General features: G+C 54.1%; 1 protein-coding gene across 3 annotated transcripts in view; it reads right to left on the bottom strand.

Moving 5' to 3' along the window:
- TSPAN14 (tetraspanin 14) overlaps nt 1–20,936 on the bottom strand; it is a 56,584-nt gene extending 35,648 nt beyond the window's left edge. The window contains exon 1 of one of the 3 annotated variants that reach the window (XM_049645292.1): nt 20,845–20,936. The gene's annotated coding sequence lies outside the window, so the exon portion shown is untranslated. Of the gene's footprint in view, nt 1–15,892; nt 17,938–20,844 lie in introns of those variants that run through there. The other 2 variants (XM_049645291.1, XM_049645294.1) reach the window with 2 other exon arrangements.
- Nucleotides 20,937–21,309: the final 373 nt, after the last annotated feature.

Here is a 21,309-nt window from a genome sequence, read left to right as displayed (position 1 = left end):
GGGAGAGGGAGAGGGAGAGGGAGAGAGAGAGAGAGAGAGAGGGAGAGGGAGAGGGAGAGAGAGAGAGAGGGAGAGGGAGAGAGAGAGAGAGAGAGAGAGAGAGAATCCCAAGCAAGCCCAACACTACCAACACAAATGCCCAGCTCGGGCCTCAAATTCACGAACCATGAGACCATAACCAGAGTCAAAATCAAGACTCAGGCATTTAACCAACTGAGCCACCCAGGTGCCCCCCAACTTCTCTATTTTAAACTGGGTCACTCATCCATTACTGGCTTGCAAATTGTTTCTTGTTGTTTCCTTTCCCATCCCCCCTATCCTCATACAGATTTTTTTAAAAATCCCCTTTATCTTAACTTTTGTGAGATTCTACGATAAAGTAAAATTAAGCGTGTCCACTCGACCCACCAATTTTACCCAGATGTCTAGGAAGACGTCAAAATATTTTTAGTTGCCATCTTTTTACTGAGCAAAGTGAAAAACCAGGAAGCATAACTTATCACCGTATAAAAGAAAGGGCAAAAGAAACTTTGCAGAGGTAACTAAGACTGACTGATCAACTGACCTTAAAATAGTGAAATTATCAGAGTGGGTCCAATGGAATTATGTGAGCCCTTAAAAACAGAGCTTTCTGGGGCGCCTGTGTGGCTCAGTCGGTTGAGCGTCCGACTTCAGCTCAGGTCACGATCTCACGGTTCTTGAGTTCGAGCCCCGCGTCAGGCTCTGGGCTGATGGCTCAGAGCCTGGAGCCTGCTTCCGATTCTGTGTCTCCCTCTCTCTCTGCCCCTCCCCCATTCATGCTCTGTCTCAAAAATAAATAAACATTTAAAAAAAAAATTAAAAAAAAAAAACAACAGAGCTTTCTACCAGCTGAGGGCAGAAGTAATCTGGAAGGTTCCAAGCATGAGAAGGACACAGTACATAATGCTGGATCTGAAATCCAGGAGCCATGTGCACAGAGCAGGAGATAAGGGTAGCCCTGGCTGACAGCAAGGAAGCAGGACCTCAGTCCTACAACAGTCAGGAACTGAATTCTGCCAATAACTGGAATGAACCTGGAAGTACATTATTCCCCAGAGCTTCCAGAAAGGAACGCAACCCTGCCAACACCTAGATGTGGGCCATGTGAAACCCTAAGCAGAGATCTCAGCTGAACTATGCTGTACCTGGATAGCACTGTCCATCCATAACCTGAGCTGGAAGGAAACCTGCCCTCTCCACCCCACCCCCATTACCCTTGCTGTCTCCTCTCTCACTCATTCTCCAGTCAGCCATTCACCAAGACTCAACTTTTCCACCAGGCTTTCAAGTCACAGGCCCATGCCAGTGAAGGGCAGCCATATTCCCAAGGGAGCTGGGGGCCTGGCTGTATCTCCAAGTAGCACACCTTAAGCCTCAGACATTCCTACCACCCGAGAAGAGAGTCCCTCAGAGCCCATTGGGTGCTGGGGAACATTCTCGGGCCAAAGAAACAGGTAGGCCTAAGGTGACAAGTCAAGGATAGGAATGGTGAGTATGGAAGGGGAACAGGTTCCAGTGAGACAGAGGATCACAAAGGTAGGCCAGAGGAGGCTGCCTCATTGTCCACGGGAATGAACCTGTGACCTCAGCCCCAAGGCACAGCCACCCACTAAGGGGAGGAAGGCTCAGATCCACGGAGCTCAACGTCTCGGAGTCACCCTCAGGGTCAGAAGTGTCTCTGTCCTACTCTACTTAGGACCCAACTCCTCATGGCCAGGGTCTGCCAGAAACAGTGCAAACTGGACACAGTGGCAGCAGCCATTCAGAGGTATCCAGAAGTCTGACTCTTCCTCAGGGGAAGACACTACAAAGTCACACAGGGGTAAAGGTGGGCCACCCTCCCTTATCATGGCATCACAAGCACTGAGCCCCTGGCACACAGGTGTGGGAAAGGGAGATTCCCAGAGTTTGGAGACCAGAGGCCCAAGGGATGGCCTCCACGTGGAGGTCCAAGAAAGCCTAGGCTACCAGCTCTGAGCCCCAGCAGGCTCCCCCATGGGCCTAGGGTTCTAAGCGCCTGGTTTCCTGTATGAAACCTTGAACTTAGCAAACAGCATTATGAGTTTCCACCACCAAAACCCACAACCCAAATCCTGCTGAGTCTAAGGAGCGCCAAGGGGCCTCCTCGTTGATCTGGTGAGAGGAGACCTTTGTCTACACCAGTGCTGTTGCTGGGAAAGAAGCAGAGGGAGGGACAGAAGTGGGTCAAAGGAGGGAAGCAGGGAGGCAAGGGCTCAGCGGGAAAAGTGCTGGGCCTGGAATGGAGGTCACCTAATCCAATGATTTTCAAACTTACTATTTTTATTACTTTTTAAGCTACAGGAGCTTCTGTTCAAAGAAATTCTGACCCAGAAACCCAGCATGAAGACAGGCAGAGCAGGTTGCTTGTCTCAGGTGTCTGGGAAGAAAGAGGAGGTTCCGTGAGGAGCACACTTGAAAATCATGGGTCTCGTCCAGCTGATCCCAGATTCCAAAGAACATCAGAATCACTCAAGGAGCTTTTTCCAAACTGCACAGGAAGACTAGTTCAATAGAAGTGTGGCAGACCTAGAAATTAAGAGCTGTCCTTCAAAGCAGTTTGGAGGAACTCTCACTGGCAAAATCTGGAAGAATCTGAGCATTAGAATAAACGATAATAGTAATGGATTTTTAATTCGTTGAGTAAAATAAGAATCCTTGAGTCCACTCTGATATATATAAACGGATAAATAAACAAGTGGAGAAGAGAAAGCTCTCTTTTTAAAATAAAAAAAAAAAATGGTTTGGTTTTTTTTTATTTATTTATTTATTTTTTTTAATGTTTATTTTTGAGAGAGACAGAGACAGAATGTGAGTGGGTTAGGGGCAGAGAGAGAGAGGGAGACACAGAATCCGAAGCAGGCTCCAGGCTCTGAGCTGTCAGCACAGAGCCCGATGCGGGGCTCAAACCCACGAGCTGCGAGAGCATGACCCGAGCCGAAGTCAGATGCTCAACCAACTGAGCCACCCAGGCGCCCCTAAAAAAGGTTTTATTTTTACGTAACCTCTCCATTCAATGTGGGGCTCCAACTCACAACCCGAAGAGTTCAAGAGTCACATGCTTAACTGAATGAGCCGGCCAGGTGCCCCAAGAAAGCTCCTCTTTAGCAGAATGCCAAATGACAAATGCAGAAGGAATTAACGGAATTAAAATATCACCATTTGGCAACCATGACATAAAGATCTGTCAAGAATCTTCCACCAAGGATCATCAGTGGGTTCTTTTTTGATCCGTTCCAGATGCTGCAACAAAACAGCACAGGCTGGGTAGCTTACAAAGAATGGAAATTTATTTCTCATGGTTCTGGAGGTCCAAGATCAAGGTACCAGTATGGTCGAGCAAGGGCCCTCTTCCTTCCTAGTTCAAAGCTGATACCTTTTCACTGTGTCCCCTACACGGTGGAAGGAGCAAGGGAGCTCTGTGGTATCTCTTTTAAGGGTGGTAATCCTCTTGAGGATGGACTCCTCATGACCTAAGCACCTCCCAAAGGCCAGCCAAATCGGACATTAGATTTCAATATGTGAATTTGGGGGATACAAACATTCAAGACGGTGACAGGCTCTAAAATCAGTTGATAAAAGTTTGATGAGAAACAGCATGTTTGCATTATCTCAAAGCATCTCCCCATCGGACACTTATAAATTACAGAGAACATAATAGTAACTCAGCAGTGGAGAAACCCAGCAGATAGTACCTTGTTAACTAAGTCATCACTTTTTTCCTCACCAGTCATGAGTCAAGCCAACATCCATCCCGCCTGAGGGGAAACACTGAGAAGGACACCTCATTCTTGTGGTATTCCTGATGAAAATGCATAACATGGGTCCAATCATAAGGAAGAATCCAAGAAATTCAAATTAAGGGAGATTCCACAAAATAACGGGCCTCAAGTCAAAGCATAGAGCTTGTGGCCATTTTCCTTAAAAAACGAAACAAAAACAGGGGCGCCTGGGTGGCGCAGTCGGTTAAGCGTCCGACTTCAGCCAGGTCACGATCTCACGGTCCGTGAGTTCGAGCCCCGCGTCAGGCTCTGGGCTGATGGCTCAGAGCCTGGAGCCTGTTTCCGATTCTGTGTCTCCCTCTCTCTCTGTCCCTCTCCCGTTCATTCTCTGTCTCTCTCTGTCCCAAAAATAAATAAACGTTGAAAAAAAAAAAAATTAAAAAAAAAAAAAAACGAAACAAAAACAAAAAACACAACAACAACAAAAAAGAAATAAAGCACTAGCACAGAAAGCAAGTCTGGGGCCCCGAGATCTTGAACATGATTCATCAGGCATTCATCCAACTACAGGAGCACCCGCGAGGTGGTGCAGGCCCACCCAGGTGAGGTGGGACTTAGTCACCCACAGCTGCTGCCCCCGCACCTTCTCAAAAAGCTGGGTGCAAGAGGCCTGGCACTTTCCTGCCTTCTCAGTTGCTCTGCCCTCTGCCAGGCAAGGTGAAGCTGCTGGCTCACAGGATTGGGGGGGGGGGGGGCCCTGTGCCCCGCGATCATCACGGCAGGCCTATTTCTGAAACCCTAACTGCATTTGAAACGCCTACACCCAGAAGCCAGTTGCACACAAGATGTGGAGAATCTGGGCCCAGTTCACAGAGACATCTTCAACGTGGACAAGAACCCAGGAGGCCAACACGCTGGGCCCTCTGTCCACTGTGGAATTCTCAACTAAGGGCCTGAGGCAAGGGCTCCCCAGACTGAGGATGAGGTGGCAAGCAATCCATAGGTGCACAAACTCGCTAGGCCAGTCCCTCCCAGTGAAAAGGCTCTTGTTGTGGCTTTTGTTGTGGAAGACACAACACTTGATTCTACGTGTCTGGACACCTGCTGCGTGCGGGGCACCCCGAATGAGGCCGTGGGGGTGAAGAGCTCACAGTGGGGCGGGTGCCTGACTCAGGGGACTTGGGCCACACTTCCTTCTACCAGGGACGGAGTGAGTCAGGTAGGTGCTGGAGGGCAGGATCGTGCACAGGAAGGAAGGACGAGGTGGGAAGCTGGTCAGGAAAGGCACCACAGAGCTGGTGGTTTCATCGTGAACGACAGGAGGGCTCCACATCTAGACAGTCACCAACTTGCCCTGAGACGGGGACACCACACCACCACGCAACACAGAGCGACCAACTATCTCTCACCCCCAAGACTGTCCGAGGCGATTATCAACACAGCCCCAGGTGTGTCCCCAGCTCTGGGCCAGGCCCTGCAGATGGGATCAAGACACGCCAGAGCAGCTGCCCCTGCAGAGGGGAAACAGTTGGGGCCCTGCACGCCACAGATGTTCCGCGTGATGAGTGGGTCCCCTCGCAGGGAGAAGTCACTTCTGCTCCCATAACGGAGTCTCCAGCGCCCTTAGGGGAGCTGCTCCAGCGCGCTGCAAAGATTTGACCTGCGCGTCCAATGCAGACCTGAAATGTTCTCTGTGGAGTTTGCCCCACCCCCACCTGCGCTCCCCCAACAAAAAACTATGTAAGAGAACTCAGAATGACACACACTGCCTCCTTTTCCTCCCATTTTCCATGCCTGAAACACAGAAAGATTGTGTTTCTAAAATGTTTAAAAACCCCTCTACGCAAAATTGCACAGCCCACACTACAGTATGCAGTGTTTTAAGACGACCAACCCACTTTTCTCCAAGGACAGCACTGGGAGCACCCCGTAATCCTGCTCCCGGCAGGGAACGCTCCAAGGCCAGGGCAGAGCCTGGCTTCTGGCCTCCTCCCAGCAATGCAAACAGCCGGGGGAGAAAGGTTCACAGAGCAAAGAAAACAAAACAAACTTCCCAAACAAGCTAAGAAAAGTGAAGCCTGCTAGAAAAAAAAAAAAAATAAAACGTCATGCATTGAAAACATAGAGGAAAGGAATGGAGGGGGGGTGGGAGGAGAGATTTCTTTTTTTAAAAAAATGCAAATCAATGGTGGGACACTGCTGAAAAGGCTGAGAGGGGTCTGAGATCAGCACTCAGTCCCTACACGGAGTTCCTGAAGGCCAGGGGGGGCCCCAGCAGCTGTGCAGGGAGCCCATTCTCCCCCAACCCAGCAGCACTCACCCCACACACCCCACCAGAACACAGGAGGTGGGCAGGCGATCCTAGCGACATCAGGAAGGCCAGATTCAACTTTTCTCTGCTACAAAAAAAAAAATTTATAGTCCCCTTTCTGGAGTACTGCTTTTAACTTCAACATACACCAAAACATCTTTCTGTGGAATGTTTTGTGTTTCTACAAGAAAACAACATTTACAACCTGATTCTGATCCTGTCGTCCAGCTGGGACAGGCGGGGCGGGGCAAGTGGTACCAGATGGCTGAGAGAGGCTCCCTGCCACCCCTTCACAAAGGAGGGCTCCAATTACCCCCTGGGCTCTGTGCCCCAAAGATGACCTCGCCAGCAAGCTTGGGGGAGGTGCCCACAGCTGCCAGCCGAGGAGAGGGGGGCTTTCTCGGGGCCCCAGCCCTCCCTCCGAGACACCCCCTCCCCGCCCCCTGCTTCCACTGGCCTCCCCACCCCGGCCTCCCCACCCGGCACCCAGGGATACCTCCGGAAACTGCACACCCCAGATGGCAGGAGCTGGGGAGTCGGAGTTGCCAGACTCGTTTCAAGTGGACAACTTTCAGGAGGGCAAGAGGGTGAGGTCTGCAAAAACCACAAAACAGACTAAGGAAGGTGCTAGAGCAACAGGCAGGTGCAACAAAGGTGTCTGAGCCAGGGCTTCTCAAACTTGAAAGTGTATGCAAATCACCTGGGAATTTGGTTAAAATGTCAAGGCTGCCTCTCAACAAGCTCCCAGGTGCTGCCACTGCGGCCCAGAGACAGGCCTGGGGGCCGTGCTTTGAACAGAGAGGGTGTGAGGTGCCCATCAGAAAAGCCACAGCACTCAAGAAGGGAAACAACCATTAGGGCAAGTCCGGGGAGGAGAGCCCGGCCACCTTTATTGGGAGTACGTTTCGGGGACACGTCCGCGTTCCTGGAGCAGTGCGTTAATTCTGCGATTTGTGCGGTATTTTAGTGCATCCCCCTGGATCCACACAGGTTATTTTTATTCCCATTTCACAGCTGTGGAAGCTACGCTAACCAAAGGACTTGGTGAAGCCGGACTCCCTGCCTCTTGGGCGTCTACCAAGACCGAAGGCCTCCTGTGACGCAGGGCATAAACACAGAGCCTAGGGCAGTGACACAGAGGCTGATCCAGGCGTGGCAGACAATGGGAGGAAAGCCACTGGGCCGGCAGGCACAAGAGGCCCAGGGGATGTTGGCTGGATGGGGAAAGGCAGATAAAGGGCCAGGAACCAACCCTAAAGGGGCACCAGTGAAAGGATGGTGTTGCCTTCTGGAATCTACAACAAAATAAAGGCAAAATTTAAACCTAGCCGCCCCCCCCCCCCAGATGAGGAAAGGGGATACTTACGTACAGAAGGTGTCTCTATCTCAAGCGTTTTGTTTTCACTTTTATTTTTAATTTTTGTAATGTTTGTTTATTTTTGAGAGCGAGCACGAGCAGGGGAGGGGCAGAGAGAGCAGGAGACACAGAATCTGAAGCCAGCTCCAGGCTCTGAGCTGTCAGCACACAGCTCGAACTGTGAGATCATGACCTGAGCCGAAGTCGGAAGCTCAACCAACTGAGCCACCCAGGCGCCATGTTTTTACTTTTAACAGGCTGGCCCCATTGAAGGGAAGGTCAAATGAAGAGCATAACTTTCCTCCTCCCCCGACAACTCCCCTTTCACTGAAGGGATGTGGCCCTTCCAAGAGAAGAGTTACTCCCGCCCTGCCACACCCAGCCCCTGAGAACAGACAGTGTAGGGCAGGCCTCAGGGTGAGTGGGTTTCCCTGTGAAAAATGATGGACATCTGTGGGGTGACTCCCTCAAGAACCTAAGGAAGAAATGGCCTCCTTAATCCCATCTGGTAACATTTCTTCCCCAAAAGATCCCGAGTTGGCAAGAGGGGCTCTCAAGGTAGTGAGCAGCCATTTTGGATTTAGATTCAAAGAATTCAAAGAGTCACAGCTAAAAAGTTTCCAGTTCATCTGTGCAACCCTTCCATTTTCCAGAGACAGGCACCCATGGAAATGAATTGCCAAGGTCACCTCAGAAAGAGCCAGTGGCACAGGTGGGACTCAACCCCAGCCTTCTACCTCCATGTGCTTTTTCCAGAGCACTGTGCCCCAATCGTGAGCTTTCCCAACCCTGCCCGGGTCCAGCTACAGGAAAAGCAGCGCCTGTGTTTCAACGCATTTGAAAGTTAACTTCGCTCTTTTTTGCTGAGTCTTGTACAACATTTGCTAAAATGATACTCCAAAGTGCAACCCTGTCCAGGGCTGGAACTCACCTCCTAAGTTGTGAGACTTGGCTAATGAGGGACAGAGCAGAATCTGCCACCCCAAAACTTGCCTCTTTGGCATAAGGATTATCTTGATCTTGTTATTTTTTTTAAAACAGCAGGCACAGGAGAAGGGCTGAAAACCGGAGTAGAAGTTACCGAAGGGAAATTTACATTTACAAGGGAAATCTCCATTTGGAAGGGTGTTTGCTCTCAGCACCAGGAAGATAAAGGTGACACTAAATCACAAGATATTCTTATCAAAGGAGACACAAACTTAAATCTGCATAACAACCTTACCCTGTTTCCAGGTCTTCCCCACCCAACCCCCCCCCCCCCACCACACACACCCCCCCCCCCCCCCCCCCCCCCCACAACACACACACACACACCCCCCAGCCCCAACCATCTTTCTTGTGTCTTAAGCTGAAAAAGGTGATGGCATGGGCCATTTCGGGAAGTTCCTCAAGTTTTCCTGGATCTCTCACGCATGCAGGAGGTGGACGTGTTACTAAACTTGTTTGTTTTTCTCCTGTTAATCTGTCTTTTATTACAGGAGGTCTCAGCCAAGAACCACGAAGGGCAGGGGGAAAATTATTTTTCCTCCCCTATAATCAGCCAGGCTGATCTCAAGGATGGATGGGTTTTCAAAGGGTAAAATAAAATACTAAACAAAAGAAAAACAGAGAAAGTTACTAGTGCTCATGCAAAGCAACTCTACTTCAAAGACAGGTGACTATTACAGATTCTGGCTGTGGTTGAGTTTAGAAAGCAGGAGATTTCTGGTTTGGGGTGGGCACAACTCCAGGAACAGGTGCCAGGGAGTAGCCCTCAGCTCTGCCTGTTAACTCGACACGTGGGTGAGACCAGCCCCCCAGGAGGAAGCTTATCGTGCCAACCAAAAACTGGGGAGAGTGAGCCACAGGGACAAGGGATGAGTCCCCTCAATTGGGAGAAAAATCCCCACAAACATACAGAGACCAAAATAAAAAAACTCTCAACCACCCCTGCCACTAAATGCCAAGAGCTCTTCCTCCACAGACTTCATCAGAGGGTGCCAGGAGGTAAAGAAGGACCACACCTGGTATCTGGGAGTAGCTTTTTCTGCCAAAGACCAGGAGGCTAGCATTCCCAAGGCGCTGTGTGTTCTCTCCCCCCCTCTCTCACACCCGCAGTGGCCACAAACAGGTGGGACCTCTCTCAGTCCCCACTGTACAAGTCACCATGATACTGATCCAGTAAGAGGCGGTGACCTTCTCTAACCAAACAGAGATCTCAACACCCCTGGGGAGACAGGGGTGCAGCTGGAGGAACTGAGTGCAGCCAGGGGATTGAATGCCTTTGGCTCAGTGGAAAGACTCATGTCGTAAGGGCTTCCGCTGGTGCTGCACACCCACCGCCTGCCGCCGGCTGCCTGCCCAGCCTGCCGCCTGCCTGAGATTCAAGAGTCCGGAGACGGCAGAACAAAGGAAAATGGCCGTGGCTCAGGCAGCGGGAAGGCTCCAGGCCAGCCGGCTAGCAAGCAAGCTTTTCTGCATCTGAGTGCTCCAGGGAGGAACAGGGGACACTGGGCCGAGCACTGAGGTACAAAGGAGAGGGGAGCCTTCGAGACTGACAGCATCCCAGGCATGCACCTGACCCCCATCCAAGGGCACAGCTGGGCCAGGAGAGCTCAGGCAGGACCCACTCCCAGAGGGGGCAGGCAGGCAGGTGGCTGATGGGACAGCGACCAGGCACCCCCACTCCTTGCCCAGCTGCTCAGAACTCTTCCCAGGGAGGGGGGTGGCTCCGAGCACAGCATGGAGACTTGAGAGAGGGGAATGGAGATCCTGATGGAGGTACCCAGAAAGAGCAGGGCCCATCCAGACCTCCAGGGATGGCGGGGGTGGGGGTGGGGGGGGTGGGGGTGGGGGGTGGGGAGGGGAGGGGCGGGTTTGGAGGGAGCGCTGGGAGAGGGCAGAGTCCAGGCTGGGCAGCTCAGCCAGCATCACAAAACACAAAAGGGGTCCCGGAGTGGCTAAGATCAGTCTACCAAAGACTTCTGTGAGCATAATGGGCTCCTGCTGCCAGCAACAATAGCAGCCCTGGCCACCCCCTCTCCTCCTCCCCTCCCCTGCTCAAAAAATTCACAATGGGAGGCAGCAGGAAACCAGGGCAGAGCCTGTGAATAGCTCCACTGTCAGGCCCCAGGCCCCACCTCCTTAGCCCTACAGGTCAGCCCTAGCTGCCACCCGGCCACAATAGAAACTTCTGTGCTGCCCAGGCCCCAGAGCCCCATACAACAGAGCTGTGGGCATGGAAAGCTCTGGACTTCTCATAGGGGCAGCAAGTAATAGCAATGGTGAGAGAGACGGGGCAGGGGCACAGGCATCCAACCCACCAGATCAGGGTCACAACAGCCACCTTTCTATTTAGGGAGGGCTATCTGCCAGCCAGCCCTAAAACTTCCCCACTTCTAGCCCTGCCCAGCCAGAGCGACAAAGGGAAAAATTGTGGTCACTTCGGAGGCACACAGTGGCCACGGGGATGGGGAAACAGCCAGAGAGCTCCCAGAACTCCCAGGAGGATGCCAGGGGATGGCTCTCACGTGCACCGTCTCTCATATTCCGCCCTCCCTCTCCCCAACCCAAGCCAGGAGGAAACACTCAGCTGCCCTCACCGCGCCCCCCCCCCCCCCCCCCCCCCGGCTTCTGCTCTGAAAGGATGGCACCTGCTCCAAAGAGAAAGCCCATCTATTATTTACACCAGGTGCCTTACACATAGGCCTTTAAAATCACAGGGTGGACGAAGCTGGGGCTGCAAAGCAGGTAGGAGACGGGGATCCCAGAGCCACAGAAAGTCCAAGGAGGCCACGACAGGATGCCTGACCCTCACAGCGACCCCCAAAACTGAGGGAGAAAGCAAATGCCCAGCCCCCGCTGGCTTCTCAGCCAAGACTCCAGGCTCACGCCCCCAGCCCCCCACCCAAGTCCCGCACACTCCTGGGCCTGGTCATACCCACATATTCGAAGTCTCTCCTCCCTCCCCACACCTCATCTGGCACTGGCTGCCTCCTCAAACTCTTGTATCACACTTTTGGCCGCGCACAGGGCACAGCCAACGGACGCAAACAACAGGTGCTCCGTGGAGGCTGGATAACCTGAGCTGAACCAAAACAGACTGCAGTGGAAACCAGGACACCAGCACCCCAGTCTCCCCTCCAGCCCCGGACTCTGTCTGCAGAAGTAAATACAAGATCCCTCCGAGAAAGAAAAACTCGGAAACCTTCCTTCCCCCCTCTCCCGAATCAAAACAACATGCTTCCTTTCTTGTTAAGCACCCAGTGCCTAGACTCCTCCTCCAGTGGCCTATTACAGACCTATGAGCATGTGCAAGGCATTCCTGCAGCTCGGCTTCTAGAAGCCAAATTGGTACTGAAAGCAACTTCAATGTCCATCCATAGGAGGCTGACAAAGCGAATCACGGTTTACCATGCAGTGGAAGAACAGGTCGCTGTTAAAAAGAATGGCTAAAGCTACACTTTAGAATAAAATTCACAAAGTACAGAACAGAGGAATTAGCATACCAGCAAGGGGATAACGGAGGGAGGAGGACAGGCACGCTCGCCTAGGCACCCAACATGTGACAGAGGCCTCAGGGGAGCAGAACTAAAGAGGTCAGGCATGGAAATGCTCATTTTCACTGTATATCTTTATGTGCTTTTTTATCATGTATACATTTTAACTAAAAGTTAAACTTAAATTGACATTTAAAATCCCTAGGGGCGCCTGGGTGGCTCATGTCGGTTGAGAGTCTGACTTTGGCTCAGGTCATGATCTCATGGTTGATGAGTTCGAGCCCCACATCAGGCTCCGTGCTGACAGCTCAGAGCCTGGAGCCTGCTTCAGATTCTGCTTCTCTCTCTCTCTGCCCCTCCCTCGCTCATGCTCTGTCTCTGTCTGTCTCAAAAATAAAATAAACACTTAAATAAATAAATACATACATACATACTTACATACAATCCCTGAAGTTTGTGGCTGTAGCCACACACACACACACACACACACACTCACACATGGCACCTGTACCTCTCCCTGCATGCAGCTTCTGGCATCTCCCTAGAACAAGGGGCTGAGGAGCAAAGTAGGGGAAGGGGTGCCAGCGTCTGTGATCCAGAAAGAGTAGCACCACCTCAGAGAACTCCCTGCTCACTACTCCGCCCCAGGTCCCCACATACATACAAGCTTTCCCAGGAAGACCAAGAGCAGATTCTGACAAAGGCAGGAAGGAAACCAGAGGTTATTCCACAAGGAGGGCCACCTGTAGGCAGGTGCACTCTGCGGTGAGACCGTAAGCTCCCAAGCTTCAGGCCTGTACCCGGAGGGGCTGAACCGCAGGCATCCCAGGCCTCCAGCACGGACCCTTCTGCAGGGCCCTCCCCAGTCATCAGTGAGGCTCAAGATCCTAGTGGTACGAACCCATCCCAATTTTAGCAGTTAAAGAAAGCTATTTCAACAGATTTCTAGGCCTGGCCCAACTCCAAGTACAGGCTAAAAACAGTTTCTCCAAAATCCCAGCTCAAAACCCCAATCCCTTAGCTACTAAACCATATTATTTATATATATATATATATACCTTTCAGGAAATAGGAACTGCAAAATGGAGTCGTGAAATAGGTTTGTACATTTATTCCTTACTAGAGGGATACATATATGTTGTTTAAAAGCCTCCTTTCACTGCATGTCAATAAATACTCTGCACTCAGAAGCGCTGATGTATTTCCTCCAAGTGATTTTCCCCCTGAGGAACAATATAATAACCATCCCAGTCTCTCCTGCTTCTGAAGGGTATGACACAATGCCTACTGGCCAGACCATTTGGGTGAGACCATCTGGAAGGCAGGGAGTGGTTCGTGAATGGAACTCTTTCTACCTAGCAGAACTAGGCCCCCACTTAGTGCCACCACACCCCCGGCCGCCACAGCAAAGATCTCCTGTTGGCCTCAAGTTCACAGACTACCCAGGCCACAGAGAAAGAAGGCTGGACAGAGGGGAAGTATGTATGTTTGGCTCCCCTATCCCATAAGACGCTCTCCAATGGCTGCTCAGTGTTCATCTGTAGCCCCCCAACCAGAGATTACAAATGAGATTTCACAACGAGCAGAATCAGGCTGGCACTTGGAGCCCTCAAACCTCAGCTGCTAGGAAACAAGTCCCCGCCCCTGTCGATGAGCCCGGAGCAACTCCTCGGCAGCTCTTTCCCCGAAATGCTAGAACCCTCCATCAGACCAAGACCAGCCTCTGCCAGACCTCTGCAACCATCTTCCTGCATGAGTGGGCAAGTTCCCCACCCCGAAGCAAGCACTGATGCTCAACAACCAAATCCTGCAGCATCTGCACTGGCACCTGCCCCACCACCTCACCTGTCTTCCCACAAGAAAGCGGTTCGGTTCAGGGCTACCCGCACCCAGAGGGGCCCTGGGCCACCTCTGCACCTGGGTACACACCACGCCCTCCTCCTGGCTCCCTGGGGAATGAAATCCCCACTGCTACCACCGCAGACTCTGTTGTCAACATGCCCCCTCAAAATGTATCCATATTTATACCATTACTTCTATTTCAGGGGAAGAGGAGAGACATCGACTGTGGCAGGCAGAGAGAGGAAACAGAGGCAGCTTCTGGCCTGGAGCCGTCAGGACGGACGAAGGCCCCGAACCCACAGCCAAGAGGTTCTATTCACACACCCTTCTTACTCACAACAGCAGGTGGCCTCCTTCCTAAAAAGTTGGCTGTTGAGACAGAAGGTCCCCCAGGAGTAGAAGACGCACCAAACAAGGTCATCAGTGTGAGGACTGACCAAGTAGAGAGGAGGGGCAGAGAGAAAGCAAGGAACGTCACACACAGTTGGCTGGTTGCAGGGACGGGAAGGCCTTAAACAGGGGAAGAAGGCTGGGGGGCTCCCACCCAGAAGCCCCCAGTACACAGCCCAGACAGGGAGAGGAGAGCCGCCCCCCCTTCCCCCCCCCCAAGCAGATCCCTGGGCCCAGCTCAGACAAATGAGGCAGCCCAGTCCCTAGGCCGAGAGGAGGGTGATGCACAAAGCTGTCAGACTGGTTTGCCCAGGATGGAGAGAGCAAGAAATACAAGGTACGGAGGCCAAGAAACAAGAGTCAAACAGGGAGGGTTGTCGGGGAGCCAAGGGGCTGTGGTCTGGCACCCAACAGGTCCGGCAACAGGAGCCAGTAGGGGGGGCGGGGGCCCACAGGGAGCCCAGCCCCCGGGTCTACACTATTTCCTGGGTGCTCAGGGGCAGTCCAACAGGCTGAGAGGGAGGAGCCAGCAGTTGCTGAAAAGACTCGGTTTCTGGAAACAAGGAGAGCCAACCGCTCCTGAGAAGTAAGTGGGAAGAGCGGGAAGCTCAGGCCAGGCGGGAACCGGGAGCAGGACCAGGGACCGCACGCGGGCTGCTGCAAGCCTCAAACACGGACGCACAGTCTCTCCTTGACCAGACTTAGGCTCTTCCGAGCCCTCCGCTCAGCCAGGCCCGGCCTGGGGCTTCCATCTCCGTCCAGTTTCAGCAAGAATCCCGCTGGGTCCATCTGGCCAGAATCCCCTGCTGTCCGTGTCTGACCAGTTCCTCCTCTTCCAATAACCCTCAGGTAACAGCTGACCCCCTAGCCGGCCTTCAGCAGAATCCTGAGGTCTGTTAGCACACCCCTAAGGCAGAAGTCCTTCTGTCTGCTGCAAGTCCTACATCAAGTCTGCTTTACTGTCTTAAAGTGTCAGAATAATCATTTCTTTAATAACATGGAGCTCCAAATCTTCCTGGTCCCCAAACGGGGAAACCACTCGGTCTGGGGCTGGGGTGGGCCTCCCCCACCAAGCTCCAGGGACAGGCCCGTCTGCCTGGCCTAGGGGTAAAGGCCTAAAATAAGACAGCCAATCTGCAGGCTGGTTAGACGTTAGGGAGGTCTCTTCACAGCAACGGTCACTCAGTGGGCAACCAGAGCCTCTCCTCGGAGCAGTTGGCAGCGGCCGGCAGGCCCCAATCTGAAGCTGAGGCGGCTCTTTTCCTTATGGCCAACTTTTAGAGAAGCACACGTTTCCTCAGTCGCCCCGACGGGCTTCTGAAGCTTGAAGCACAACACCCTGCCTTGGGACCATGCATCCTGGCGCATGCTGTGGCCCTCGGGCCTCTCAGGCTTACCACTTGCCACTCAGACCTCGGGATGCAGAGGAAAGAGATTCAAAGGACACTCGGTTGATTCCAGCTGCTGCTAAGGTCTCTCTCCTGGGTGTCACCACTAGGAATTCCTCAAAGCCTCTCTTTTTTTTTTCAAAGCTCTCTGGGCCCTGCAGAGTAGCTTGGCACAGACACCAGCAGCAGGGACCCACAATCAGGGAAAACCCAAAGAGGTCACCAAACCTCTCTCCTCAGGCTCGAGCCCTGCCCGGTCCCTGTCCTGGTCCACCTCTCCCCCAACCCACAGCCCCGCGGGAAAGCCCAGCCTCAGCTCTGCCAAATTCCAGGAAACACAGTCTCAGGCAGCAACAGGAGCTCACCTCTTACCCAGGATCCCGGGGGCCGCCGTAGAACCAACTGCCATGACTCTTGCCACACAGCACAGGCTGACAGACCCCCAGGGAGAGAGGAGCCAGTCCCTCCAGTTACCTAGCCAATGGACGCCAGGATTCTAAGCCTTCCCTCTGGCTGCTCAGCAAGGGAAGCAGAACGGACAGACCTCAAGAAGTGAAGAGTTTAATCCCAGCCTGCCCAGGCCCACTGAAGCTCAGCTTACCAGGCCTCCAAGAGAAAAACCACAGCACAGCAGAGCCTGGCCCAGCCCCACCCAACCCCACCAAGCCCAAGAGCAGAGGAAGTGGGGTTCCCGGAACCAGCTGCTGGTGAACACCCTGCTGAGCCCCAAACCAGAGTGTCAGGCCTAACATTGTACTTCCCGGACCTGAAGTGTGCACTTGAGTTTTATAGTAACCCCATGAGAGACAGGAAGGGCAGATTCCTCCCTCATTACAGATGAGAACATCAAGTCCAGGAGGAGGAACAAAGAAAACAAAATCAAAGACGTGTCTACAGGGTCACTCAGCTACAAAGCAGATACAACCCGAAAGCTGGCCTCCCCACTGTCCACCCTACAGGCCGGACAAGGTTATTCGTCTTAATGCTTAACTGGCAGAGGCTCTGAACACTTCCCACCAACCAGGGCCTGTGCTGTTCCCACACAGGCACCTGCCCTTGTCTGAGCCAGAAAACATGCCGTGAGGGAGAAAATGGACACAGAGGCAAGTATGAGTATCCCACATAGATTCATGGAGGACACCGCTATAATGGAAGAGAAGACAAACCAGTTGCCATTCACCTGGACCGAAGATTCACAGAGCGCGGGTCTACGCAGTACCCTGGGAACTATGACGGCCAGCCAGGAGCAAGCCCGCTGTGGTAACCCACCATGACCTCTCCCTCTTTCCAGAGGTGGGAAAGCAGAGGCTCTGGAAAAGGAGGAAACAGGACGAAGGATAGTAAGTTAACCCAATGCAGAAGAACCTGAGGTCTCAGGCCTCCACCGGTGTTTCCTGGCCCTGCTGGAAGTCACCAAAGAACAAGCAGGTGACAAAGCACAAAAGCAAGTTCCACAGTGTGGTGGGCTCTTTAACATCCTGCAAGGGCGACTTGAGTGGAAAACTGCAGGGAACAGAGGGGTTCGGCCCCCTCCAACAGGCCAGAGAATCACCCCAGCCCCACACCCAATCAAGCTTTTCTCCATGGGATTCTGTCCCTTAGTAACTCACTACCTTTCCTTTCCCCACACCCGCAGGCCTACAAGCTCAGCCCCAGAGTCTCAGAAATGGAAGAGGAAGGTGAAGACCTAGAGGGGTGCCTCTACCTGCTCCTGTTTCTAGAAAAGGTGGTTGACCCTACTAGCCACATACAGGTAAAGCATGGGGAAGGCCAAGAACTCCATGGGCTGAACTCCAAGGGCTGGAGCAGGAGCCAACTTTCCGTCGCATAGACATTAACATCCCTCTTCAAAGGCCACTAGGACTGAGCAGCAGAAAACAAGGCTCATTAACCCAGGTCACAGTCCCTAGTACTGGGCTAGGAGCTGAATATATGCTTAGTAGAAATCATCCATGGCCTGGAACTCACTAGTCCTTGGGCCCATGAATGAATAAATGAAAACCCAAGGAACCCAAGTCACTCGCGCGGGATCAGACCAGCAGGCTGCCTCTGCAGACTACCTGTTCCCACCCTAACATGCTTTCTTGTTCACCCTACCTCTGCCCTTCAAATGTGGCACTTCGATTCATCTTTAGCCTAAACAGTGCTCCTTTAATTCACGATCACTGTTTCTGGTGACACTCAGACCCAGGCCTTGGGAAGAAATCACAGAGGAGGGCACCACGGTAGGCAGATGGTAAGCATTTAGTGCCACTCACCAAATGTTCCCAATCCCCTTCGCCACCCCACCTTGTAGGTGTAAGTAGGCCCACGTGGCTGCTTCGGCCAGTGAAACACCGCTTCCGGGTGGAAGCTTTAAAGAGCCAGGGTGAGACTGGTCATGAGCTCTGTCCCCCTGTCCAAGGGACCAGGAATGTTCCAATTAATCAGCATGGGTTCCACAGTGAGAACAACAGAAAGCAGATTTGGGACGGATGCGGTGCGAGCAATAAATAAACCTCTGCTGCTTTAAGCCTCTGAGATTTGGGGACTTGTTACCACAGCAAACCCTGATCTATCTAGACAGATAGAGGCCGTGACTCACGCCCCAATCTTCTCTGCATGGCAGTGCTGGTCGTCCCATTCGCTGGCCCAAGGGAGGCTGAAGCTACTTCACCCATCACTCAACAGGGGTTCCGGGGTGCCTGCTACGTGCCCGGACCGATGAGATGCTTTCAGAAGCAGGGGATAAAAGGGCCGCTGCATTGAAGGACCTAGTAGCTCCACTACGGGCCAGGCTTGTGCAGTGTACTAACCAACTTTCTTACGAAGGCATGGTCTACATTAGAAATGAGAAAACCTGCTCACACTGAGACTTTAGGCGAGTAGTCTGTGACCTCTCCAGAACAGTTTCCTCATCTGTCATATGGGGCGTATAACATTATCTATCCTACTGTGTCGTGTCAAGGGTTAAATGAGTTCAAGCAAGTGAAGTGTTCAGGAAAGAGCTTGGCGTCTGTGTCCACCAAGAGTAAGTCTCAGTAAACGCACTGTTACTACACTCTTAAACCGTGCACGGAATTGCTTGCAAACTTGTCCGGAACTTTCACTAGGTTTTACATCCAGCACAGGTTGCCCAGGACTGGCACAATGGCACTCTGTAGGCAAGGCCAAATAGAAAATAAGTCCAATCTCTGAGCACATGGTGACCCAAGTGAGGCCTTAGATAATGTTTCTGGAAGCCCAGAACTCCCTGGCTTCCACTATCACCATGATTTGCAGGGCAGAGTCCCCTCCCCTCCAACACAGGGCATGAGCTTTGTCCTTCCCATCCTCAAAGATGGGGAGGGAGGCACCCTCACCTGTCCTCAGAGATGAGCACAGCTACCCAGTTGGTAAAGGAGGGAACTTCCCTGGACAGCCCACCCTCTGCAGCCCCCTCCCCTCCATGCCTTTTCTTCCTGAAGGAGCCACCTCCAGAAGCACCAGTGGGCTTGCGCTCCCGCTTGCCTGAATAATAATGCTGCCTAAGGGGAGACCAAGTGCAAATCAATAAAACACCACTGAGCACCGACCACCTATGTCCAGGCTGGGCTGTAAGACCACACAGGGCCTACGGTCTCTCAGGGAGTTGTGAGCCTGGGACAGTGCCTGCAAACAGCACCTGGCACATCTGGCACCCCACAGACTCTCCATCATGCTTTGTTAAATGACCTGAAAGTCACATTTGATGGTCCAAGCAGAGCAGTTCAAAGATGTGGGGATGGAGAGAGCAAGAAATTCTCCAGCTGAAGGTGGGAACAAAGCGCGATGCAGCAGGAGAGGAGGGGAAAATCGCTCTGTGGTGGCCTGTCTCCCAGACCCTAGGGATCATCGGACTGGGACAAAGTTTGGAGACAGCTGAGAGAGGAGCTGGAAGGGTATATGGGGCCAAGATGGAAGAGTATGTGCCGCATTCTGAGGGTCCCAGGAGGATCTCTGGAAGGAAGGAAGGGTGCCTCTGCCAACCACTGGGCTAGTTGAATGTAGAAAAGATAAAGGGGTGCTGGGTGGGCTCTGGTGGCCTAGACCCCAGGTTTCCCTTCACAAATAGGGAAGGGTGGCCCAAGCACTCAGCAGACACTAACTTCCCCTTCTTTGAGGTCAAAGGGTAGTTGGAAGGCTACTTTTGAGGCTTTGGCAGGCAGCTACACCCACTCCTATCAGTCCCAGCCACCCCCATCCGGGAAGGAAGACCTCTACGGAGCAGATCACTGGAGTGAGCACACCAGCAGAGGCTCCACTGTAACGCCCTGCACTTGTGTCTCAGCATGACTTGATGCCCCCCAGACACCAGCACCCCGGGACAGCCGCTCAGCTTGTACACACACACAGCCGCACTCATCGCCGCTGGCAGCCAGAGGCCACTGCCAGTACTGGGGCCATCGCCTTCCCCGACTCCCCACAGCAGGGAGCGCTTCTAGCAGACCAACTTCACACGTGTGCCGGAGGTTCCCCTCCCAACGCACACACACACACACACACACACACACACACACACACTTCCTACCCAGCCGCATAATCACCCCTACACACACATACACACTTTCCACCCACCCGCACCACCACCCCTCCCCAGCAGGAGGAGCGGCGCGAGACCAGCCAACTCCACCGAAGCTCCAGTTAGGTCAGGAGTTCGGCTCTGCTCCCAAGCACAACCTCCAACGACGAACGCGGAGAAGCTGGGTCACCACCTACTCAAACTCGGGCCGCCCCAAACCCGTGCAGGGCAGAGTGAGGCGCACCGCCCGGGTGAGCGACTCGGTACACACCCACCGCGGGGCAGGGGAGGGGACGGCCCTCCTGGGTCTGCACCCATCCTCTACCCTCGGCCCGAGCCGAAGGGAGTGCCCCTCCCTGGGTTCGTTACAGGGGACCGGAGGCAGAGCCCCTAAAGGCGGCGGTCCAGCCCCCCTCTCCCCGAGCTCTGCCACCCCCGCGCGACTCCGGCGCGCACCCGTCCGGGAACGCGGACAGGGCGAGGGCTATTGAAGCCCCAGCGCCAGGCTGGTCGCCCGCTGAGGCTCTCACTCCGCCCGGCGCGGGAGTTCGGTTTAGCGGGGTCCGGGCCAAGGCCTCCAGCCCCTCGCGGGCGATCTGGGCAGACAAAGCCAGCGCCGCCCGTGGGGCCGCCTCCGGGACAAGGGCGAGGAAGCCGGAGGGGCCGACCCCGAACCTGGGGATCAGTCCTAGTCCCCAGAGGGCCCTCGGGGGGCGGGAGGGGGGGGGTCGGCCTCAGACAATGAGGGGGGGGGGGCCCCGCCGCTCGAGCGGGGGGGGGGCTCCGCGCTCCACTCACCCGGGCGCGGCAGCGGCGGCGGCGGTGGCGGCGGCAGCGGCGGCGGCGGCGGCGGCGGCGGCGGCGGCAGGGGCAGCGGCTCGGCCGGGCTCGGCCGAGGAAGTTAGAGCAAGTTCGGAGGCGCGGGGTGGGAGGGCGCGACTCGGGCCGTCCGAGGGATGGGGGCGGGGCGCGGAGGGGCGGGGCCGGGGGCGCGGCGCCGGGCGGCAGCAGAGAAAAAAGCGCCGCTTCCCTGCGCGGTGCAGTGCCGCCCGCGCTCCTCGGGCCCGCCCCGGCTCCGCCCCGGCCCCCGGAGGGCCCCGCCCCCTGCCCCTCCCCACCCGGCCCCCCCCTTGCCCTTCCCCCAGGCCGCCCGGCCTTTCCGCCCGCGCTGCCCGAGCGGCGGTGGGGCCTGGTCACCCGACTTCCCCATTGTCCCATTTTGGGGCCACCGCGAGCGCCCCACCAAGGTGTGCTGCGTCGGCG

This window comes from Panthera uncia, chromosome D2 (genome assembly GCF_023721935.1).
Source record: "Panthera uncia isolate 11264 chromosome D2, Puncia_PCG_1.0, whole genome shotgun sequence".
In the NCBI taxonomy this organism is placed as follows: Eukaryota; Metazoa; Chordata; class Mammalia; order Carnivora; family Felidae; genus Panthera; species Panthera uncia.
This window is presented reverse-complemented; position numbering and strand designations above follow the sequence as displayed.